The following is a 16,420-nucleotide window of genomic DNA, read 5'->3' on the forward strand; positions in this document are numbered from 1 at the left end:
GTCTGCATTCAAAATTACTCTGTCTCATTATATTTTGGTGTATGACATTCTTGACCAAGCCACATGTTCTCTAATCTTTTTCGTCATAAATGACTTGGTGATTTCCTGGATTCTGAAATTGGGGCCTGAAGTATTTAATTACAAGAAAAACAAAAAATGTAAGTTTTTATAAGCATGTCTTCTAACAAAGCTGTTCATAATTGAAACTGCTTTAAATGCAGATAGCTTGTAATTTTGTTCAAAGTCCCCGTAATTCTCTGAAGTTTACTGTACTGCAATATTGTTATGCTGTGTGCAAAACTCAAATAGCTAGACATGTTTCATAAGCAGCTATAAACAATATGCTGCTTATTTCCTGTTTATAGCCTTTGCCTTAATACATAATATATGATAGGGCTGTGTTTATGTATTGCAGACTTTTTTGGACTTTTTATTGCTGGTAAACTAAAGATGCGTAGCAAGTAGTTTTCAGAGAAGTTCTCATTTAAGAAAAAAGTTGTTATGACATATGGAGGCTAATGTATTTCCATCATTTCCGAGATGGCGTTAGCCATGTAGAATGCAGGCTAGTCTCTGTTGTGGATAGTAGATGAGAATTCTAATACTGGGTAGAGGTATGTTCAGAGAAAAGGAAATCTGTTTTTTGGGTGGAAAGTCAGGATGTGATTTCTGCATGCTTTTCTGTAATGTTTTTTTCCACAATGCCTTCAGTAGAGAGTATTTGAAAGTGGCTCAGAACAGCTAAAACAGCGTCACTTTAAATCCTCAATTCATGGTGTGTATTGCTTAGTGTTCATGGGGAATAAGCAGGCAGGAAGTGTGCCATATTAATGGATGTTATGGTCATTCAGCAATAACACCAGATGGTTTGTTTCTAAACTCCAAGTTTTCAGTTTAAATAACAACCATTAATGATTCAACTAGTTTTTCAGTAACTTTGACATGCATATACAAAATGGGAAGCTAAAGGAAAGGAATTCCCTGGTCAAATAGAGGCAGGCAACTTCTGCAGATAAGAAAATGTTTCTTTACGTATGCTGTCAGTGATGAATCTGGCAAAATTGTCCTGTGTAGATTTACTGGGAGATGAATAAGGAATTGAAACAACAGGTTAAGTGAGTCAACCCAAAGCAAATGTGGAGTAGCTGCAGTTGAGCAGCCTGCTGGCAGGGGAGTGCTGCATGTACCCTGCAGATGAGGGCAGGTTTACCCTCAAGCTGACAAGCTATTCACACTGCTCCTGAATGTGCTAAAGCACTGTAAAACACGTAAGAAGTGAAACCATATATGATACAGGACAAACTACTGAAGCTATACTGTCTTATTCAACAGGATGCTACTGTTTCTGTAAGCTTCCTGCAGTGTTCTTACTAAAGCCTGGAAGAGAAGTCGTCGTTGAGCAAATGGGAAAAGTGGATACATGAAGAAACTTCAGATGTGGCAGTTCTGCTAACACTGTTTGGAAATAATGCTGAAGTAGTCAGACTTCAGTCAATGCTGCTTTAATCAGGTTTAAAAGTGTGACTGGCTTCTCTGATTTTGTGCTTTCTTATTTTACCTGTGCATGACTAGGTATCTCTAACTTGTTTTGTACTTTAACAGTTTAGCTTTTGGTTTTTATTTCTACAACTGTGAGCAACATACTACAAACAAGGGTTTTTTGGTGTGTTTACTGACTTCGATCCCTCCCCCCCTTGCCCATCCTTGGTCCCAAGAAGAATGTCATATGATGAAATGTAGTCACTGTTTCAGTTGCTTTAGCTTTTATTTAAGGTGATACCATTTGCTCAAATCACATTCTTTATCGATAACTTCAGTAATTTGGGATTCTGTCATAAAACTCGTACAGAAATTGAATTCTGTGACTGTGTTGGGTGCTAGAGGCATCTACTCTGTGGTGTTATCTGGTGTGAGATATTGCTATGTATATTTATCTCTGTGAATTACAGAGACTTGTGTCTGTATACTCATACACAAATCAGCTTATTTATTCTTTTAGCAGAGAAAAGTTCTTTTGTACTAGAAAATAATGTTTGGCTCAGAACAATGTATTGAAGTTACTGATTGGGTTGTGAAGGCACAAGAGAAAGTGTTAAGTAGAAGAAAGGTCAATTTACTTGAATAACTTGGTGCCTTTCTGTATTGTGACTGCATTGTAGAAAATGCCTGTACAAGGACTTAAGTAATATCCTGTTTATTGCATTGTTTCTAATGGGAGCATGGACTGATAACAGTTGTTAAAATAACCACTTTAAATACGTGTGTAAGCCTCAGCCTCAGAAGGAAAACGGTGTCTGTTGTATTAGTGAAGTCTGTCACTCCATTTGCATTGGAAGAGCAAGTTAAAAATGTGATTGTCTAAGCTTTCTAGCTTTCTGTTTTATACTTTGAAGACATAAATGTGAATTGCCTTTCTTTTGGTTGACTTGAAATGACTGTTAAATGCTCATGTCATATTCTCAATTGTTCACATGTGAAATTATTTTTTAATTGCTATCCAAAATGCAATGGGTTTAATATGACTAGAGTCTTCCTTATAAGTGTCTGAAATAATAGGTTGTTGTGGTGTTAGCATTTATATTGCTGATCCATTTAATCTCTACATAGATTGGTTAGAATCCTCATTTTAAACTCTGTGATGATTGAGTTCACAAGGTTAACAAAATTCTGGGGCTAGTAATAAGCAACACATTGCAAGGCTTCTGCAAGCCTGCCTTAACTCTAATAATTACTTACATGTTTAAAATCACCTTACCTGATGGATTTGGATGGTCTCAAGACCCGGACATAACTGTCTCAACTCAGGTAACTGATAGCGGAGGATGGGAGTAAATTCAGCTGATCACCACTTGTGGTAATGGTTTACCTGCTGCCTTCTCTCCCAGGGCCTCAGGGTGAAATGCTGAGTTTTCTTTACATGAACTTAGTTGCTTTAAAAACAAAACAGAAAACAAGATTACACTTTTGTGGCATTAAAAAAAAAGAAGGGTTCTCAAAACTTGCTTGTTACGCATTGGAAAGTCATTTTCTGCCATGTCTTGGAAATGGATAGTGAGAGTTGCTTGGAGAAGATGATTAAAGATTATAGCAGAGGGACTTGATTTCTCAGTATTCACCTTAGAAGACTGTATATAGAGGGAGATCTTTAACTTCCTTGCTTTCTGAAGGGATCTTTTCCCATGCTGTATAGAAACATGCCTCTTGCCTTTCTTTAAGCATCTGAACAGCCATCTAAAAGTTCTTTACGGGAGAGCTCTCTAAAAGAAAGACTACAGACCTGCATCTTAATGATCTGGGAGGAAAAAAAAAAAGGATATTTCTGCACATAACTCTGGCCCTTGACATACTTCATTCCATTGCTGCAGGATTTGAAGATAGGAGGTTCTTCAGCCTCCTTACAAAGGAAGAAAAAAAAAAAAAAAAAGCCATTTCAAGATCTTTGAAAGCCTACTTGTAACACTTGACTCCTTAACAGACCTTAAGGACAGTGATGAACATTTAAGTGTGTTCTGTTTCAAGCTTGGTGAGCATAAATTTTCAGTGTTAAGATCAGAGAAAATGATTGTCGTAACACCTGCCCCTTCCTTTCATGCCTGATGGTTTTTGTTGTTGGAGGGGTTTTTGAGTAGGTATTTAGCCATGTGGTTTAATAGCTCTATGCTGCCTGCCACTTTAATACAGTTTTCTTCTGTTCACTGTTCATTGCTCTGAATTTTGTTGAAGCAGTCCAAATCTCATGTTGTCTTTTTAATATTTCATTTTCTGTAAATAATGTAGTAGATAGCTTTTATTTTGTGGCTGCCTTCTCTTATGTCTTTATTGTTGAGGGAAGAGACAGGGTGGAAACAGTTGTTGTTCGAGTATACTCTTCATGGACTAAAAAAAGCCTCATTGTTTTGTTTTAGGAATAGCAAGACTTGCCCCCCCCCCCCCCCCCCCCCCAATTGAATGAGGATGTGGACTAATGTCCCCTTCTAAGGAATATATTAATGTTGACCTTATTTATACTGTAGTTTCACAAGGACCATCTAATGTCTGTGTGCACATGTATGTACACATGCAAACACATTAGAAACCCTTTTTCCACACTTAGAAATAATTACATTAGAAATGACATTTTTAAACTACTGAAGATGGAGTTAAATGCAAATGCATTTTAAGTCTGTAGTCTTTGGAGTTCACAATGGTGCTTCTGACAAAGTTATCCCCTATCTAAAAGCCTCATTCATAAGTATATATTAAGATGTAGGCATGTTTATATGTATGTTTAACATAGTTTATATAAAAATCAATGTAAATCTTGTTTTTACAGACAATAAATGTTTTAACAAAATTTTTACTTACAAATAATTCAGTGATTTGATTCAGTAGTTATTAATATTTGGTGAAATTTTCGGAGTATTTTACTTGATCTGTGTATCCACTGAAATTTTTTTATATAACTGTTACTTCTATAACCTCATTTATTGCTGCTTTATGAGAATAAAGTCTTGATCCACATTCTAGGCACACCTTTTTGGCTAAAAGAAGCTCCCTTTCCAAAGACATAAAATATGAATCTCCCCTCATTACTAGAACAAAATAGATGTTATCTAAAAAAAGTTTGAAAGCAGGTATGTCCATCTCCTCCATGGTGTTCAAAATCTTTAGCATGTCTGCCAAATTCCGATTCTTGCCCTGTAAAGGGGCAAAATGGGGGAAGATGCATGCTTGCTTGTCTAACTTACCAAAGTTTACATTCAATAAAATAGCATGTAATTTTTTAAGAATCCCCGTAATACAGTATCATCAGTGTGAGGTGAGAATAACAGTGATGTTAGTTTAGTACTAAGATCCCCTGATAGAGTGGAGTGAGAATGAGGTAAAGCCAGAAAAATACACTTGCAGTGTTTAATGAAAGGAAAAGTTAACTTCCCCATTATTTACTTAAACTTGCCATAATCCAAATATATATTGACCTTCACTGTATGTAAATAATTTGGGGTTTTTTTTTTTCCGTAATTCTCCTGATCTGGTGGTTATCCTTGAACTGGATAGTAAAGCAAAACTCCTTGATGTGTGGTAAAGCTGCTGTGATGTAGAATAGCTACAGGGGCAGGCACTGTTACTTTTTTTTCCCCCCCTCAGGAAAAATGTTTAAATAATACTTGGGAGGACATTATTATAATGCTTCCCAACCATTAGACTATGGTCTTCAGAAGTGCATGTGGCTGATCATGTTCTGAAATGCATGTCGATTTAGATAAAAGTTCCTAATTTTTCTTGATATCACTTTAAAAACATCTCTTTAGTGTTTCTCTAAGCAGTTCCTTAACAGATAGAGGAGTTTATTTTTCTAAATGCCATCATGATCTCTACAGGGTATTCATTCAGCAAAGTTAAGGCATCCGACTAATCCACATACACTGCAATGTTGCTTTGAACCCCCAACTGAGGGTTGCCCATATTGACATAGGCTTTACAGGAACACAAGATTAGTGTGATGTTCCTAAGCCAAAGAATTTCCAATGTGAAGCTAAGTCTTGGAGGTACTAGGACAGTGGCCCCCCCAGTTTACAATGAGGTCCTTTTCCACTTTCTGGAAAGGACAACCTGCTGTACTCTGTTACTGCTTTTCTTGGGAAAGCCAGGAAATTCCCATACACTAGTTCTTAGGAATAGTTGAAAATAGGAATCTGTTTGAGATGATAGCCATCAAATTGCCTTTCTGCTATGCATTGTAACATCAACAGTGTGACATAACTACTTTGTGTTATTCCTTATCACTTTTATTACCAGCCCTTAAGAGTTCTTAAAGAAACAGTGCTACTGGTATTTACCAAGCTAAATTACTCATTATACCATTTACTCTACCTTAAACTACACAGCTAGAGCACTGGAAAGACAAACTTCATATAAAATTACCATGCTAACAACAGAAATATCTTCATTCTTCTCAAACCTGGTTGCATCAATTCTACTTAGTTTGACATTTTGTTCTGATTGACTTGACACTTTCAGCTAGTTTGTCATAATGCTTAAGTAAAAGCTGCTACTTCTCCTTCTGATAATTTTCCAAAACTAATCCTGTAAATTTTTCAGGTAATAGAGGTCAAATGCCCTTGTGCAATGAGGAATTGTGGATAATGGAAACCAGCATTGTTTTATTAAGGTGTGTATGAATGAGGGAATGTTGGCTTTTTGGTAGCATGTGACTGGCTAAAAGATGGTCTGTGTATGTATGAAGATTAAATGCATATTTTTCCATTTTCCCCATCCCCCTCCAGTCTTGGAACTCTCTCGATGGTTTGTGACTTGATGTCCCAGCATTCCTGAAGACAATACTGAGGTGGTTCAAGTCTTTGACCTTTCAGTGAAACACAGAACTGGAGGCTGTCAACACCTACATCCAGCCTACTTCCATTGTATTCCTTTTCATAGTTTAACTTACATTACTTTTTTAGGTGTGTTTAAAAACTTTTTTAAAAATTGAGTGTTATCTCTGTGAAGGTTTTATTGTATCACAATAACTAATTTTTTGCCAAAGATCAGAATCAGAAGAGACCCAACTGCATTAGTCCCAATGTTCCATTGCTGCTACAGTACGTCAATCAGTAACTTAAAAAGGAAGTTTTCATAGCTGTGGTAAGAGGTTGGGGTTTTTTTTTCTTAAAAAAAAAAATAATCAAGAATTAGGAATTCTGTCTAAATACTTAAGCCTCTCAAACAGTTCACCCCATCACAATTTCAAAAATGTGGATTTTTCATAGCCAAGGATGCCACCTGGAAAGACTTCCATTACACACTTAGAACCTCCAAAAAAACCTTTTTTTTTTTTAAAAAAAACCCCGTCTTGTACTTGGGTGGGAGTAGAGGGAGGAGTACAAAAAATCTTACTGCTTGTATTACTGGCGCTTTTCTGTCTTCATACCCAAATTAACTACCTGATGTTCACACAGGCTTTTTTTTGCTTAACCTTTCATTAATATTGAAGGCGCTTGTGCTGTACAAGAGGTTACCAATACTGTATCTTTTATACCAGATTATTTTAGTTTTTAATCTGCTTTTCCCCTCTGCTGCTAGTGTAGTTTTTTTCCCAACGGCCTTTGCCTGTGAGAAGACTTGCCTGTGCAGAAGGCTCCCCGGCCTCATCAGGTGCCTTTCTGGCCAGAAATGTTACCGCTCTACGCGAACTGCTCTCTCTTTTCGCTCAGCTCTCTTGCAGCAGACGTTTCGCATCTTCCTGCAACACCTCAAAAAGAACAATCAGCTGCTCACGTGCGACTCTTTTCCTCCGAAACGCCGCCGCCGCCGCCACCACAAAAGCCGCTCTTCATGTGATCTTTGTGTCTGCCCGCTTTTCTTCCTTCGCTCCCGGCCTCTAGAGCCAAACCTGTGAAGGGTCGGGGGGGGGGGGGGGCTCCCTCCGCTGCGGCCTGGGCTGTCGCCCCCCGCCCTCCCCTCCCGGGCAGGGCCGGGGGGAGCCGAGAGGCAGCTGCGGGGCTGCCGGGGCATTTCCCAGCCTGGAGCCCCGGGGGCAAGGCCGGGCTCCCCGGTGGGGCGGACGCGGAAGGTGGCTGGCAGGAATCCAAGGCACCCACCCGCCCGTCCCGCCGCGGGGCAGCGGCCGCCCGCTCCCACAGACGCTGCCCGGAGCCCCAGAGCGCCCTGCTCCCTCCCCCAGCACCGAAACAAGGCGAGCCCCTTCCCTTTTTCCCCCTCCCCGAGCGCCCGGTGGCTCCCCGTGCCCGGCTGGCGCTTCCTGGCCTGGGAGGGAGGGAGGGAGTCACCCCCTTTCCCCCACCGGGCGTGCCCGGGGCGCGGCAGCACCCCTCTCCCCGCGCCTGCCCCTGCTGGGGCCCGCCGCTCCGCTCCCTCGCCCCGCTCCCTCGCCCCGCTTCCTTCCTCCCCGCCCTCCTTCCCCTGCCGCCGCCGCCGCTCCCGGCGGCCCGAGGCGGCGCAGCGGCTCTGGCGCAGTCTCGCGACACTTCCCGCAGCGCCGAGCCGAGCCGCGCCGCTCGCTCCGGCAGCAGCAGCCGCAGCCGCCCGCGGCGGGGAGACCCGGCTGCCCCTCGCACCGCCGCACGCACCGGCCGGCGGGGGAAGACGCCCACCCCCGCGGCTCGGCAGCAGGCGCCTCTGGGCGCCCGGGCTCGGCCGTGCTTTCTCCCGGGCTGCTCTGTGCCCGGCGGCAGCGGGGACCCAGGTGGCTGGCAGGAGCCGAAGGCTGAGCCCCTTCTCTCGCCTGATTTCCTTTTTTTTTTTTTTTTTTTTTTTCTTTTTTTCCTCCTTTAATACATACGAATACATATGCTGAGGGAAGCCGAGGTGCTGCTAGCAGGACGCAGAATGCAGCCCGGCTGCAGCGGGTGCTGAGAGCGGCGGCCGCCGGAGGAGGGAGCGGCTCTGTCAGCAGCCTCTTCTTCCCGTGGCGGCGGCTCGGGCTGTCCCTCGCCCCCTTCGCCGTGGCCAGCCGCCTCAAACTTTCAGCCTGTTTCCGCCGCCAGGCAAAGCCCAGCTCGACATAAATGGGTGAGTTCAAGCCGCCGGCTCCGAGTTGGCGGTGCTGGGGGGGCCGGCTGGGGCTCCCGCCCGGCCGGTGGGGTGCGTGCCGCTGCTGCCACGGAGGGCCGGGGGCGGCGGGGAGGGAGCTGGCCGCCGCCAGCCTCCGCTCCTCCGCCTTGTGGCTTTTAACTTCTCCTCCCCTCCTCCCCCGGCCGAGTCAATAATTGTTTTCATGTGACAGGCGGAGAGGTCGGGGTTTGCGGCGGCGGCGGGGCGAGGGCCGGGCGCCCATCGGGGCTGCCGCGGTGGGTGATCCCGAGCGGGGCTGACAGGGCTACAAGCCCTTCTCGTGCACCGGCTGGCCGGCCTCGCCGCCTTCCCGCCGGGCACAGCCGCCCCCGGGCAGCCTGGGGTGTGGTGGCGCCGGGCCGGGCGGAGATGGGGGGGAGCGGACACCTCCGCCCCGGGCGCGCAGGTTGCGCTCCTTCGGCCGCGGGGCCGGCGGGGAGAGCCGAGGGAGGGCGCGGGGCGGCCTGTGGGGCCGTCCCGCCCCGCCCCACCCCGCCAGAAGGGGGCGGCCGTTGGGGCCGTTGCGCGGGGGTCGTTGGAACCGTTGGGCGGGGGGCGGTTGCGCTCGGCAGGCGCTGCCCGTGCGATGGCTCCCGCGGGCTTCGGGAGGAGGCTGCGCCGCCTCGCCCGGCCCGGGGTGGGCAGCGCCCGCTACCTGTGCGGGGAGGGAGGCGTGGGCAGCGGGAGGACGCGGGATGAATCGTCCCATTATGCGGGGCGAGGGGGCGAGGCGGCGGCGGCGGTGCCAGGCGCGGGCTGGCTGAGCGGTGCGCTCCGGGGCGTCGCTGGAGCGGCGCGGGCCCGCGGCTCCCTCTGCCCAGCACGGTGCCCGGCGGAAGATGAGGGAGGGATTGGAGGGAACAAAAGAACCCGTCTGCTGTTGGTAGGCAGTCCTGGGTGGACACACCGACCGGCGTCCGAAGGCGGCGGCGAACGGTGCTCCAAAATACCGGCGTTTAGACGTCCTCGGGCCCCTAGCTACCGGTTTTGCTCGCCGAGGCGGAAATGCTGTTGGGCTGTGGAGGAACCTGAGAGCAGTATCGCTAAAACGACTAAACGTAATGCGTTACCTGGGCAGACATTTTACACAATTTTACCTGTTGTGATACAGTGACGTTGGGAATATAGTAGGGAAAAAAACCCCTCGTCCCTTTGTTCTTTGAGAGATTAGTTGGCGGGGTACTATCAGAGCGATGCGCAGCTGCTGTACCTGTACGTTACAAGATTAAGCACTAGCTTTTCAGCATTGACTTTCAGTTAGTTCTCCAGTTCAGGCTGAAATGCGTTCATCCCTATGCAGCTCATTCAGCTGTATTGATCCGAGTGAACTCTGATGCTGCTGACCGTAGGCCAGCATCCCAGACTGCCACATTTAATTGGGTGCGTTGTAGAAGACTCTGTTAGGCTTGGTTTGCCTGCTAACACAGCTCTTGACTTCTGTCTTCTGTAGGAACAGATAAGATTTTAAACATAGCGCTGTAATGAGGTGTAGGGTTTACAACTGCTGAATGGAGCAAAATCTGTTTTCAGTAGGGCATGTCATAGGAAATTGTTTTATTAATGTTTTTTTGTTTTCTTATCCTCTCTCAGTGTGTTTGTTTCTTGTTAACTTTGTGTTGTGATACAATAAGACTTTCCTGATTTCTGCTTAAGCCATAGTCTAAAGGTTAGCCTTTTTTTAGCTTCATGGTACAAAAGATTAAGGAAAGCGATAAAGGAGCAGTGAAGTAACTTGCATTGATAGAGCTCCAGAAAGGTTTTTGAATACCGTTAACTTAGCAGCGAAGGCCATCGTTTCTCCTTTTACCCACCCTTCTCTCCTCTGGGCTGGCCATGATCGTGCACATCTGGCTTCTTTAAAGCTCATTTGGATGATGACTTTCCCAAATCACTGTGATTCAGTCAGACTTTTCTTTGCAAAATAGGAGCAGAAGGAAGGTAGATATGGTTTTGTTGTTGTTCATATCTTGGTAACTGATTCTTATAGTTTAAAAACAAATAGAAGAATTGTACACAGAAGCGAAGATATGAGTAATATGAAAGCAAAATCATTCTAGGCAATACCGAATGAAAACAGTTTTATTAAAAACATTTTTAACATTGTTAGCATTTTTGAAAGATATTTTAGATGCAGAAAAGAATAGGTGAATTCTTTGTGTACTACACTGTTAAGATTCCTAATGTTTTATTTTTAAATTACTTGTATACCTTCCATTTTAAGTGTTTGTATTTTTTGTATGGCACTGCATATTGTTATTAGTCCAACCCTGTGCATGTATACAAATGTGTATACTAAAGTTCAGTGTATGGCCCTAAGCTTTTTTACACCATGTACCCCAAACCTTGTAAGAAACACCGCTTTATTGACGTTCTTTGAACTCTTCTATGACATTATAGTTAAGAGTACCTTAAAGTGAATTAATTTACACTTGGAATGGACTTACCAGGAGAGTTGAGTGAAATAATGGTGGTAATGCTCTAAACGTAAAGGAGGTAAGGCAAAGACCAAAGGTAGTTGTGAATACAGTGGAACAGGCTTGATCCCCCTCTTTAAATGTCTGAGAAATGAAGAGGTGGTGTTTTGTGGGGACTTCTGTGTGTGTGGGTTGCTTGTTTGTTGTTGCTTTTGGGTTTGTTTTGTTCTGGCTTTTTTTAAGACTACATAGAATTGCATTATGGTTAGAGAACTCCCCAGTCTCACTTGAAAGAGCTTTGAATGCCCACACATCAGGCTGTCCTCTCAAAGCTGGAGGTCCAGAAAACAAAGTAAGAAGAAGGTGTGGTAGCTACTTGGGGAAAAACTGGTTTGAAATGTACTGTTTATAAAATTGAGAAAATACAAGAGTACAAGTCTGATTCTAGACAGCAGTGTTTAACTGCCATCATCATAAAACAACTGATGATGTGCAGCTCCTTGTGTCAGTTCAGACTCACCTTCCAACTTCTGCAGTAGAGGAAGGAAGATCCTTTTTTCTGCTATGCAGTCTTTGCTCATTTTCAGAGCACAGACAGTTTAGTGTATTAAATGAGGTAGGGGTTCTATATAATAACACCGCTATGAAAGTAAACAGTTGAAGCCTTCATCATAGTGCTTGTAAATACGAGGTTATAAATAAACACTTTAATCATCAATATTTTTTATCTTAGTATTTTTCAAGGTATTGTTAAAGCTTTTCTATTGGAAAAGGAGAAGAGAGGATACATTGCTTTCATTTATGTGAAATCACGTCGATTACCTCTGTTGTCGTCATAGTTAGGAGTTTGGATCCAGAGAGTCTTGTGCCCTTTGAACCGGTTAGATTACTAATACTGGCAGGCAACTATTGTCTGCATGGTTTTACATTAGCGGTTGAGAAAGATGCTTTGCTGTGTAATACTGCGGCTAGTTTGTACACACCAAAGGAATGTTACACCAGGAAGTAATGTAATCAAAACCAACTGTATCTATGTGAGAGTCTGACTGTTCCGTACCAGTTTCAATCCCTTTTCCAGTTTTTCCCCTTTCTTAATTATCTTTTATTTCCCCTTTCCAAATTCTCCTCGATCCCCTGCCCTCAAGTTCTGCGCTGCTTCCCTCGTAAACCCCTACCCTTTTATCGTTTTTCCCTCTCTCTCTTCACGCGTTTCAGACGTGCCACTTCCCCTTTCTCCCTCTCTCTTATCGAAGCATCAACAGAGGGAGCACTCTGAGCACATTTCCTGCGTGTGGGGCCGCACTGACCCCCAGCAAGCAACAGCTGCGCTTGCATCTAAACCTCTGCTTGGCCCTGTGGTGTAGTGTGGCTGGCGAGTTCAGGAGGTAAACTCTAACAACTCTACACTCCTATGTAAAACAAAGCATTTATGAGCCTTGAGCTTAGCAGAATTTGTATAAATCGCACATGGAAGTGGTAGGTGTGTTTGTGGTTCTTGACTGCTCTTTGACAAATTTTAAGTTCTCTCTCCACAATGGTGGAGATTTTGGAGCCTTTCAGCAACATAGCTGTAAGGTGTTTCTAAATAGGAATAGCATGTGCCATTCCTGTCATCCTTGAAAACAGTTGAACAGTTTCAGCTGAATAAGAAAAAATTGTGAGGAAGATGATTAGCATGATTTTTTTCACTTGGATTTTTTTAATAAGGTTTTAAGCAGCTGTAAAGTGGCTTTATATAGGAAATGTTGTGTAAAAATCCTCCCCAACCTGTAAAAAGTCTTTATTCTCCTCCTTATATGGGGTGTTACTCCTTTTAATTCTTTTATTGTCACTGGTAGGCTTCTTTCTCACAACAAGGCAGTTGCATTGGAACTGTTCAAGATCAGATTTCCAGTTGTTTGGTGACTGCACAGCCTGTGAATGTTTTCATGTTCTGAGTTCAAGTGGAGTTTTCATAAACTATGATAAAATGTTTTCAGTAACCTATATAAAATTTCATATGAAAGTAGCTGGCACAAAGCTTTTTTTTCTCTAGAAATCAAGAGATAATGACATTTCTGTCAGAAGGTTGCCAGAGCTGCCTTCTAAATGGATCAAGATAGGGGTCTGAAATCAAGAAATATGAAAGATATAAATATGTGTGTATGTGTAAAAGATTATGGAAATAATTTCTGTTTGCTCAGTCTCTTTTGTACGTTGGTATCTCTTCTGCTTGCCCCTTTCAAGTAGCTCTTCCTTTCTCAGTGTCTCCATTGTAGTTGGGTTTTTATATTAACTGTTGCTTTTAGATCAGAAGTGTGATAAAGAGGAGAATACTTAAAATAGATAGTTTCTTGAAACAGCAGAATTCTCACTCCTTTTTGTGCTAATCAAAGATGCATATGTAGAAAATTACTGAATCTAGCAGTAGAGTTGCTAGAAAAGGGTTTTTTTCTGCCCGGGTTTAAGTAAGTATATGTAAGAATTAAAACACTTTATTGAGGAGCAGTTTTATTTTGATATTAATGCTGAGCGCATGCATATTTCTGCTTAAACTGCTACTAATGCAATATATACAATTCCTCTGTAATGTTATTCAGATTGCTTCTTTTGTAATTGCTATTCACTAGATGTTAGAGGGTTTGGGGTTTTTTTTGGTGATCATTCTACCAGCAGTGTATAAGAATTCATATAGCAGATCAGCATTGACCTTGCAGATAATGCGTTGACTCCTTCCTGACTTGAAGGGGAAGGAACGCGTGTGTTAGGAGGAGAAAAAGGAGAGCTTGGTAATGTGAAATGAGCAGCTGAAATTTCAGGTCTGAAATGTTAGAGGTCACTGAAGTGCTGAAAGCAGGTTAGCCCTGATGGGATCAAAGGAGAGAAAACAGCCACAGAGATGGTAGCTGTTGTTTTGTTCTGATACTGCTGTTATAGAGCAAGCTCATAAAAAATGATGGGTTTTTTTTTAACTCACAGAATACAAAATCCTGGACCAGGGAGTGGTTGTTTTCCCTGGATCCAAAAGCAGGAATAGATACGCTGTAGGGCATATCTATGTTCTGTATGCTAAGGAGCGATGAAAGAATATATTAGGGGGAGGGGAACAAGAGAGGAGGTGAAAATCAAGATTCAGTAATTCAGCTAATGTAAAAGTAATTGCTGACAGTCTGCTTCACACAGAGAGGAAACACAATAAAAGCTTTAAGTCCCTGTGTGTGAGAGAATATGCAGTACTTCAGTTCAGTAGTCATGGATTGTATTAGCAAATAGAGTTGATGTTTTTCCCCCTTTTTTATTATTCATAATTCAGAAGTGTCAGTAGAAACCAACTCTTGAGAATATGGTGGTAATGTCCACTTAAAAGCTGTATGGTGAGATGGCAGTTGCGATGTCTCAGCTATGCTTTGTTCCTAACGTAACTTTAGCTTAGAGAAAGGAGCATCCTGGATGATGAGGGGTGGAAAGGGTAGAAGGATGTCTTTGTTCTCGTTCTTGTAGCAGTTTGTATTCCAGTGGGGGTGTCGCTGAGAATTTGTGCTTCTGTTTTAGGATGAAGAATTGTCTAGAGTTGTGGGTCAGAAATTATGTCTGTGCTGAAACAATTCTCTTTAGCAACAAGGATAATGCAGTGTGGAAAGCTGAGTGGTTATATGAGGAAAATATCCCTAACTTCTAATTAATGTATAGTGTCAGTGTAAAGAGGTGCCTTTTGAACTCTGCCTTTGAATTTCATTAGAAGTATTGTACAGAAGGAAAAAGTTCCTCTTTATCTCCCCCTCAGTCTTTCATACTGTGCAGCTAAATCACTTCTGATGATTGAAACCAGCTCGCACCAAAAACAGCGTAAGTCTATTAATTTATTTGAAGACCAAAGTCAGCATTGGTGTGCAGCTCCCCAGGGAACTAATGCTTTTTCAAAAATGTCAATATAGATTTGTTGCATGTGTTGCAACACATGCAACTTGATCCCATGGCAGAGGGGTTGGACTAGGTGATCTTTAAAGGTCCCTTCTAACCCAAACCATTCAATGATCTATCAATATTTAATTACGTTTCAGTGGTCACACTGCTCATTTAATAATTAAGTGTTTTGTGTCCCACAAGTAATTTGTAATAAGTGAATTTACGTGACCTGCCTTTAAAAAACTAACCAAAGCCAACAAAAAACCCCCAGCAAAATAGGAATCCCCAGGACTGTGTCTTCTGCTTGCAGTTTCCAGAAACTTGCTTGTTAATTTACAAAGCAACATCTTGGTGCTTTTTATTGATAACAAGGTCTCAAAACAAACACACACACTTCAGGGTGTTTTCCATTTGGTTTTGTGGGAAGAAGTTCTTGGAGGCCAGTGCAACTGCTGGTGCTATTCCATGCTGTATCAACTACCAGTGTCAGCCTGACTCTCTTTGTATGTAGCACTGTCTTTCTATATAGCTAGATTTATAAAGGTTTTAATTAAATGTAGCAGAAGTTTTAGAGTATAAATGTATACATACAGAACTTTTAATTTTTGAGCCAAATGTAAAGCCATTCTTTGAGAACTCTCGTCTCAGGTTTAAATCAAGTATGTTCTCTATCTGTGGTTGCCGATTCATCCTCACTACTGGCAAGAAATATCTTTAATATGCTGGTAACTTGGCAGAGTGGATTTTTTTTTTTTTTCCCCGTGACAGGCTTGTGCAGCATTGAAAATTTGCTGTCCTTGTGGCAGAGATAAAACTGGCGAGCAGCAAGACCTCAGCTTAATTTTTCAGTGTTTTTCTCATTCCTGCTGTTCTTTCTGTGAGGTCTCACTGAGCTCTTATTGAGCTGTTAATGCTCTTCTGTCTGTTTCCCACTATATAAGGGCACACCAGAAATTCCAAAGTGTGTCCAGAAAAGGTGCCCTTATTTTGGGGTTTCATTATGACAAGGTTTAAAAAACTTTTTGCTGTCAAATTCAGAACACTTAATAAAAAGTGTTTTAGCTTTGGCCGTATGTTTCCAAATGTAAGGATTAATGGTTTGCTTTGGAAGAGTGGTGATGCTTATTTAAAAACAACATTTGAATGTTTTATGGATGAAGATTGATTACCTAGATATTTTTCTTTTTCATCAGCCATTTCTTATGAATGTGTCCTTATTGTTACCAACGGCATTATGGAAAAATATCATATCAAGACCTTTCACTGTAGGCAAGACCATCTTAATTTCCTATGAAATAGTCTGGGTACTGTATTTCAGCAAGACTGCAGAACTGCAGTGTTTGTTGAATACAAATATCCAACTTTTCTGCTTAAACCATCAGATTTAAAAAAAAAAAGAACCCACACAAACCAGCCAAAACCCCTCAAACAACTCCTACCGAAAAAAAAACCCCCCCCAAACCCTAGAAGAACCTAACTTTGTTCCCATCAGCTTTTAAATGACTAGGCAGAAGGAGGGGAGGGAGAAATGGGTGCAGAGAGGAAAGCCATCTAGTCAAGCTTAAGCT

The sequence above is a fragment of the Pelecanus crispus genome, chromosome 1 (assembly GCF_030463565.1).
Source record: "Pelecanus crispus isolate bPelCri1 chromosome 1, bPelCri1.pri, whole genome shotgun sequence".
Classification (NCBI taxonomy): Eukaryota; Metazoa; Chordata; class Aves; order Pelecaniformes; family Pelecanidae; genus Pelecanus; species Pelecanus crispus.